Source organism: Amblyraja radiata, chromosome 9, assembly GCF_010909765.2.
Source record: "Amblyraja radiata isolate CabotCenter1 chromosome 9, sAmbRad1.1.pri, whole genome shotgun sequence".
NCBI classification, from domain to species: Eukaryota; Metazoa; Chordata; class Chondrichthyes; order Rajiformes; family Rajidae; genus Amblyraja; species Amblyraja radiata.
Window position 1 is genome coordinate 47,769,620 of NC_045964.1, and position 7,291 is coordinate 47,776,910.

General features: G+C 43.2%; 1 long non-coding RNA gene across 1 annotated transcript; it reads left to right on the forward strand.

Annotated features, from left to right (window-relative positions):
- The first annotated feature begins 3,974 nt into the window (after positions 1-3,974).
- LOC116977345 lies at positions 3,975-4,340 on the forward strand. Its single transcript, XR_004413198.1, has 2 exons — positions 3,975-4,033; positions 4,231-4,340. It is a non-coding gene; the product is annotated as an uncharacterized LOC116977345 (long non-coding RNA).
- Positions 4,341-7,291: the final 2,951 nt, after the last annotated feature.

Genomic DNA, 7,291 nt, shown 5'->3' on the forward strand with positions numbered 1-7,291 from the left:
TATCAGTGCTATTAGAACGTGGCTTTGAAACAGATTCAAATTGCAACACATGAAAACATCCTGAACAAAAGTACATCTGCCTGCATTTAGTATATTCAGGGTCACATTAGCTCCTGAATCTATTTTTTTAGTTTAGTTTAATTTAGAAATATAGCGTGGAAACAGGCCCTTCGGCCCACTGAGTCTGCACCGACCAGCGATCCTACACACAGTAAGGACAATTTAACATTTATACATTGATACCATGCCAATTAACCTACAAACCTGTACATCTTTGGTGTGTGGAAGGAAACCGAAGATCTCGGAGAAAACTCACGCATGTCATGGGGTGAACGTGAAACTCTGTACAATCAAGCACCTGTGGTCAGGATTGAACCCGGGTCTTGGGTGCTGTAAGGAAGTAGCTCTACTGCTATGCCACTGCCCAATGTGAAATTGACAACTTTATTTTTAAACTATAAGACGTGCGTCAGAAAATGACGAATATTTTACATGTCAACAGTGCTTTGTAAATCTACAACACAATTTTTGCTAATTACTCTGGGTGCAATTTCTGTTGTAACTTCATGACGAAGCTATTCACAGCTATTTCTGTGAACTAGTTTTCATCTGTTTCAAAGATAGAAATACTTTCCATTATCAAATACCATATTAAGCATCATGGCTGTTGACATCTGCTGCCTTTTATCTAATGAACTAAAAGTATTTGCTAATGAGTGATAGAGAATGAATCAAAATTTGGCATTGTTCCTTGCCAAATGTTGCAGTAGAGTTCACAAATAGAAACTATTTCTGAAATCACACATAGCATTGTGTCACGTTCTGCGCTGTGGCACCACAAATTCCAATCATAGAGCTACAGAGCCATGTAGCATTGAAATAGACGCTTCAGCTCACTTTGTTAATGCTGACCAAGATGCCTCAGGAGCTCTAGGAGCTGAATAAGGCTATTCGATCCATCACATCTACTCCGCCATTCAATCATGGCTGATCTATCTTTCCCTCACAACCCCATTCTCCTGCCTTCTCCCCATATCCCCTGACACCCTTACTAATCAAGAATCTGTCAATCTCCACCCTAAAAATATCAATCGACTTGACCTCCACAACCGTCTGTGGCAATTAATTCCACAGATACACCACCCTCTGACTAAAGAAATTCCTCCTCATCTCACTTCTAAAGGGACGTCCTTTTATTCTGAGGCTATAGCCTCTGGTCCTAAACACTCCCACTAATGGAAACATCCTCTCCACATTCACTCTATCCAGGCCTTTCACTTTTCGGTAAGTTTGCAATGAGGTCCTGCCTCATCCTTCTAAATTCCAGTGAGTACTGGCTCAATGTGTGTGTTTGTGTCCACATAAGTAAGTGTTTCTATTCTATCCCAATTGCTCGTGGAATGATGGTGGTGAAGTCCTTGTGTTGAAGGATCTCCTTTTTTATCGGGGAAGAATTTCCAAGATTTAGACCCAGTTGTATGCGAGTTCGACGATATGTTTCCAAGTGGGGATTTTGATGCAACTTGAAAGGAAACGTGCAGGCAGTGGTGTTGCCAGATACCTACTGCCATAGCTCTTCTTGGTGATATGTAGTGGTTTGGGAGGTACTGGACTCTGACTGAGTAACTGTGGTGCAAACTGTAGATGGTGCACACTAGTGGGCTGCTTTATTCAAGATGGTGTCATGCTTCTTGAGAGCTGTTGGAACTGCACTCATTCTCAGTGACTGGAGAGCATTGCATCACGCTCCCTTCTTGTTCACTTGTAGATGTTTCAAAGGTCAAATGATATCAGGAGGTGAGTCATTCGCATCAAGGTGGCAGCCTCCGACCTCCATTTATAATTATGGTATTCATGTTGAGTTTCTGGTCAGTAGTGACCCCAAGGATTTTGATGGTGGGGACTCAGTGATGGTAATGCCATTGAATGCCAAGATGGTAGACTCTCTCTTGTGGAACATAGTCGGTGGAAATCTGAATTATAAAAATAAAACCACAAAATGCCGGAAATGCACACCAAGTAAACAGCACAAGATTATTATGAAAATTAGAGTTTATTACAATTCCTGGGCTGGTCAATACATAAAGCAAGGAGTTGTAAAAACTCATATCTATAGCACTCACATTAGATCTTCGGTCACAACTGTTCCTAACATTCACCTCTAATAGACTTGAACTTCCTGGATCATTCCTGACATCATGAATGCTAGTACAATGAGTGCAGCCAATGTTTTTCCTTTGACTGTCTGCAAGAAATGTCATGCTCTGAACCTCAATGGCTTATTACCAGGTGGTGTAATCCTTCCTCAGTCAACTGTTGGGTTCCAAGAGAAAAAGAAGCAATTCCCCTTTTTAACACTGGTCTATTAACACAATCAGTTTGCCCATTCTCTTAAAACAGGAGCTGACAAAATAAAGAATGGCATCCACAAAAAGCCATCAAGATTCCGAGGCGTACTATGTCCCTATCCCAGACCTCTACCTCAGCTACATCGACGACTGCATTGGTGCTACTTCCTGCACCCATACAGAACTCACTGACTTCATCCATTTCACCACTAACTTCTATCTGGCACTCAACTACATCTGGACCATTTCCGACATCTCCCTACCATTTCTAGACCTCACTATTTCCATCGCAGGTGACAGAATACTGACCGACATCTAATATAAACCAACTGACTCCCATGGCTATCTGGACTACACTTCTTCCCACTCTGCTTCCTGTAAGGACTCCATCCCCTACTCCCAATTCCTTTATCTATGCCGCATCTGCACCCAGGGTGAGGTGTTCCAAACCAGGGCATCGGAGATGTCCTCATTCTTTAGGTTCCCCTCTACTACTATAGATTAGGATCTCACCTCTTCTATACCCCGTAACTCTGCTCTTACTCCCCATCCCCCCACTCGTAACAAGGGTAGAGTCCTCCTTGTCCTCAACTTGCACCCTACTAAGCCATCACATACAACAAATAATCCTCCAACATTTTCGCCACGTCCAACGGAATCCCACCACTGGCCACATCTTCCCATCTCCTCCCCTTTCGGCTTTCCGCAGAGACCGCTCCCTCCGTAACTCCCTGGTCAATTCGTCCCTTCCCACCTAACCCACCCCCTCTCCTGGCACTTTCCCTTGCAACCGAAGGAAATGCTACACTTATCGCTTTACCTCCCCCCTTGACTCCATCCAAGGACCCAAGGATCCAGGTGTGGCAGAGGTTCACCTGCACCTCCTCCAACCTCATCTATTGCATCCACTGCTCTAGGTGTCAGCCGCTCTACATCGGTGAGACCAAGCGTAGGCTTGGCGATTGCTTCACCTAACACCTCCGCTCAGTTCGCAATAACCAACCTGATCTCCCGGTGGCTCCTTCCCAGCTTTCCCACAGCCCACTGTCCCCGCCTCTTCCTTTCTTCTTCCAGTCCCCCCCATCCCCACATCAGTCGGAAGAAGAGTCTCGACCCGAAACGTCACCTATTTCCTTTGCTCCATAGATGCCGCCTCCCTTGTTGAGTTTCTCCAGCATTTTTGGCTTCCTAAGATTCAATCCAGATAAGATCTCAACAGTTCACTTGTAGCTGTATTCAGTGTAGCAGATGAAACTTTGGGTTTAAATGCAAACCAGTCTGACATCATTGCATTCACATTGCTTTTGGCCCGCAGAGGAATTTTGCTGGTCTGGAAATCTACCACTCCTCCATCTGCTGCCGCTTGGCTGGAGGACGTAATGTTTTTTCTAAAACTAGAAAAGATTAAATTTACACTGAGGGGGTCTGTGGAAATGTTTTATTCGAAATGGGAACCTTTTTTGTCATACTTTGAGAGTCTAAAAGAACTACCCACTGACTGAGGGCACTTGATTGTAGTTGGGGATCTGCCTTTATTTATGTTTTATTTTTATTTATTTACTTATTTTTGTTTACACAAATGTTGATTACCTCACAGGATGGTTGATGCATAATGAGTTTGTGTATTCTGAACCATCTGACATGTTGTGGGTATGTATGGGCCTGCGCCTTGGAAGAATGTAGAGGTACACAAAATTGCTGGGGAAACTCAGCGGGTGCAGGAGCATCTATGGAGCGAAGGAAATAGGCGACGTTTCGGGCCGAAACCTTTCTTCAGACCCCATCCCCATAGATGCTGCTGCACCCGCTGAGTTTCCCCAGCAATTGTGTACCTTCGATATTCCAGCATCTGCAGTTCCCTTTTGAACACAAGAATGTAGAGGTATTGCTTTCAAAATGTGCATCTGTATTTGTGATATGTTGTATTGTGAACACATCAGCTGCCAAGGGGAGTTCAGGGAGGGTGAGTGAGGGTAACTGTTGTTATATATAAAAAACTAAATGGAGAGAATTGTAATGCATTATGCCAGCTGTGTTGTATCTTTCCTTCAATATTATAAACACATTTTTAAAAAATTAAAAAATTAAAATAAAAAAATAAAAAATCTCAACTCTAATGTGGCCAAAACTGAGCAGATCTATAAAGAGTGGGATAGAAATGAGTGATAGGGAAGCATTGGAGGTGCTAGCATCATCGAATAATATAAGGTAATTCTTGCAGGGAAATACCAGTGGTACCATGGTAAACTTTACAGAATTTGCCTTGGAAATTCTGGCAGGTTTGGGACTTTACCACAAATGCATCAGAACATGCAAATCTCAAACTGACTGCGGATATCCAGCTGGCAAACACGGTACTGAGTCCAGCAGTGGACCATAAACCTGCTGAGATTGCCCTACATTGATAATGGTTATCTGCTCACAGATCCTATATTAGATTGGATCAGGCATCTGTATTTGATAAGGTCCCACATAGGAGTTTAGTGGGCAAAATTAGGGCACATGGTATTGGGGGTAGAGTGCTGACATGGAGAGAGAAGTGGTTGGCAGACAGGAAACAAAGAGTAGGGATTAACGGGTCCCTTTCAGAATGGCGGGCAGTGACTAGTGGGGTACCACAAGGTTCGGTGCTGGGACTGCAGCTATTTATAATATACATCAATGATTTGGATGAAGGGATTCAAAGTAACATTAGCAAATTTGCAGATGACACAAAGCTGGGTGGCAGCGTGAACTGGGAGGAGGATGCTATGAGAATGCAGGGTGACTTGGACAGGTTGGGGGAGTGGGCAGATGCATGGCAGATGTAGTTTAATGTGGATAAATGTGAGGTTATTCACTTTGGTAGCAAAAACAGGAAGGCAGATCACTATCTAAATGGCGTCAAGTTGGGAAAAGGGGAAGCACAACGGGATCTGGGGGTCCTTGTATATCAGTCTATGAAAGTAAGCATGCAAGTACAGCAGGCAGGGAAGAAAGCGAATGGCATGTTGGCCTTTATAACAAGAGGAATCGAATATAGGAGCAAAAAGGTCCATCTGCAGTTGTGCAGAGCCCTAGTGAGACCACACCTGGAGTGTTGTGTGCAGTGTTGGTCCCCTAATTTGAGGAAGGATATTCTTGCTATTGAGGGAGTGCAGCGTCGGTTTACAAGGTTAATTGGCGGGGCTGTCATATGCTGAGAGAATGGAGCAGCTGGGCTTGTACACTCTGGAGTTTAGAAGGATGAGAGTGAATCATAGATTGTTAAGGGCTTGGACACGCTAGAGGCAGGAAATATGTTCCCGATGTTGGGGGAGACCAGAACCTGGGGCCATAGTTTAAGAATAAGGAGTAAGCCATTTAGAACGGAGACGAGGAAACACTTTTTCTCACAAAGAGTGGTGAGTCTGTGGAATTCTTTGCCTCAGAGGGTGGTGGAGGCAGGTTCTCTGGATGCTTTCAATAGAGAGCTAGATAGGGCTCTTAAAAATAGCGGAGTCAGGAGATATGGGGAGAAGGCAGGAACGGGGTACTGATTGGGGATGATCAGCCATGATCACATTGAATGGCGGTGCTGGTTCAAAGGGCCGAATGGCCTACTCGTGCACCTATTGTCTATTGTCTATTGTCTATTGAATCATCCTGCCAGAACCATAGAACAGTCCTGAACTACTATCTGCCTCATTGGTGACCCTCGAACTATCCTTGATCGGACTTTGCTGGCTTTGCCTTGCACTAAATGTTATTTCCTCACCGTGTATCTTTACACTGTAAATGGCTCAATTGTAATCATGTATTGTCTTTCCGCTGCCTTGTTAGCTCTAAACAAAAGCTTTTCACTGCACATGTGACAATAAACAAAACATAACTAAACTAAATTTGATACAGGATTCTGGAATACATTTACTTCAGTGGAGAATTCATAAGAAAAGAGATAGATAAGAATAAATGACATTTTTGAATTATTTATTTGTTGTAATGCTTTAATTCTTTAAAATTAATTTAATGTGCTTTTTAAAATTAAAAAGGTAATCTTTTAGCAGTTTTTGAAAACTTCCAAATGGCAGAGTATTTTTTAGGCATTTCAAAAGTATGACAGCATTGACAAATGGCAGCATGACTTTATCATCTATCAATAGTTTTCTCAGAAATTCATGGGCAGGTATGTTTCTAGCCTACTATGTGATCCTTATACATTACAACAGGACACGCAAAGAACTGCAGATGCTGGAATGTTGAGCAAAACACAAAGTGCTGGAGTAATTCAGCAGGTCAGGAAGCATGTGGACATTACAAGAGGCCTTTGATTAATAGGCCATGAATGCTCTCACCAAACTACTTCATCCTCCCAGATCTGAGCCAGGCTATTGCAAAGCAATGGAAAATATGAGCAGTAGGTGCAGCAAAAGCTACACTAAATACACAACTGGCTAGCAGGTTTGGAAGTCATATCATAACCAATTGAACTGATCCAAGGATGCTCGCCAACTGGGTCATGCCCTCTTCTTGTTGCGACCACCAGGCTGGAGGTACAGAAGCCCCACGCCGCTAGGTTCAGGAACAATTTCCTACTTTCCTACAATCAGCAAATTCTCAACCAGACTTTCACAGCATCTCTGGAGACAAGAAATGGGTGACGTTGGAAGGGTCTCGACCCTAAACGTCACCCATTCCTTCACTCCAGAGATGCTGCTTGTCCTGCTGAGTAACTCCAGTTTTTTTGTGTCTATCTTTAGTTTAAACCAGCATCTGCACTTCCTTCCTACAATTTAACAAGCTGACTCCTATTGTCACTGAGTATTTATTCACATCACTTTGACAGATATCAGTGTATAGATCTGATCAAGGGAATTTTAGTTACTTTCCCTGTCCCTAAACAGTGTTATTCAGTCCCATTGATCACCTAAGTTAATTAACTCGGGGATGAAACCTTAGATGCAGTTATTTATTGAGCTCTCAGG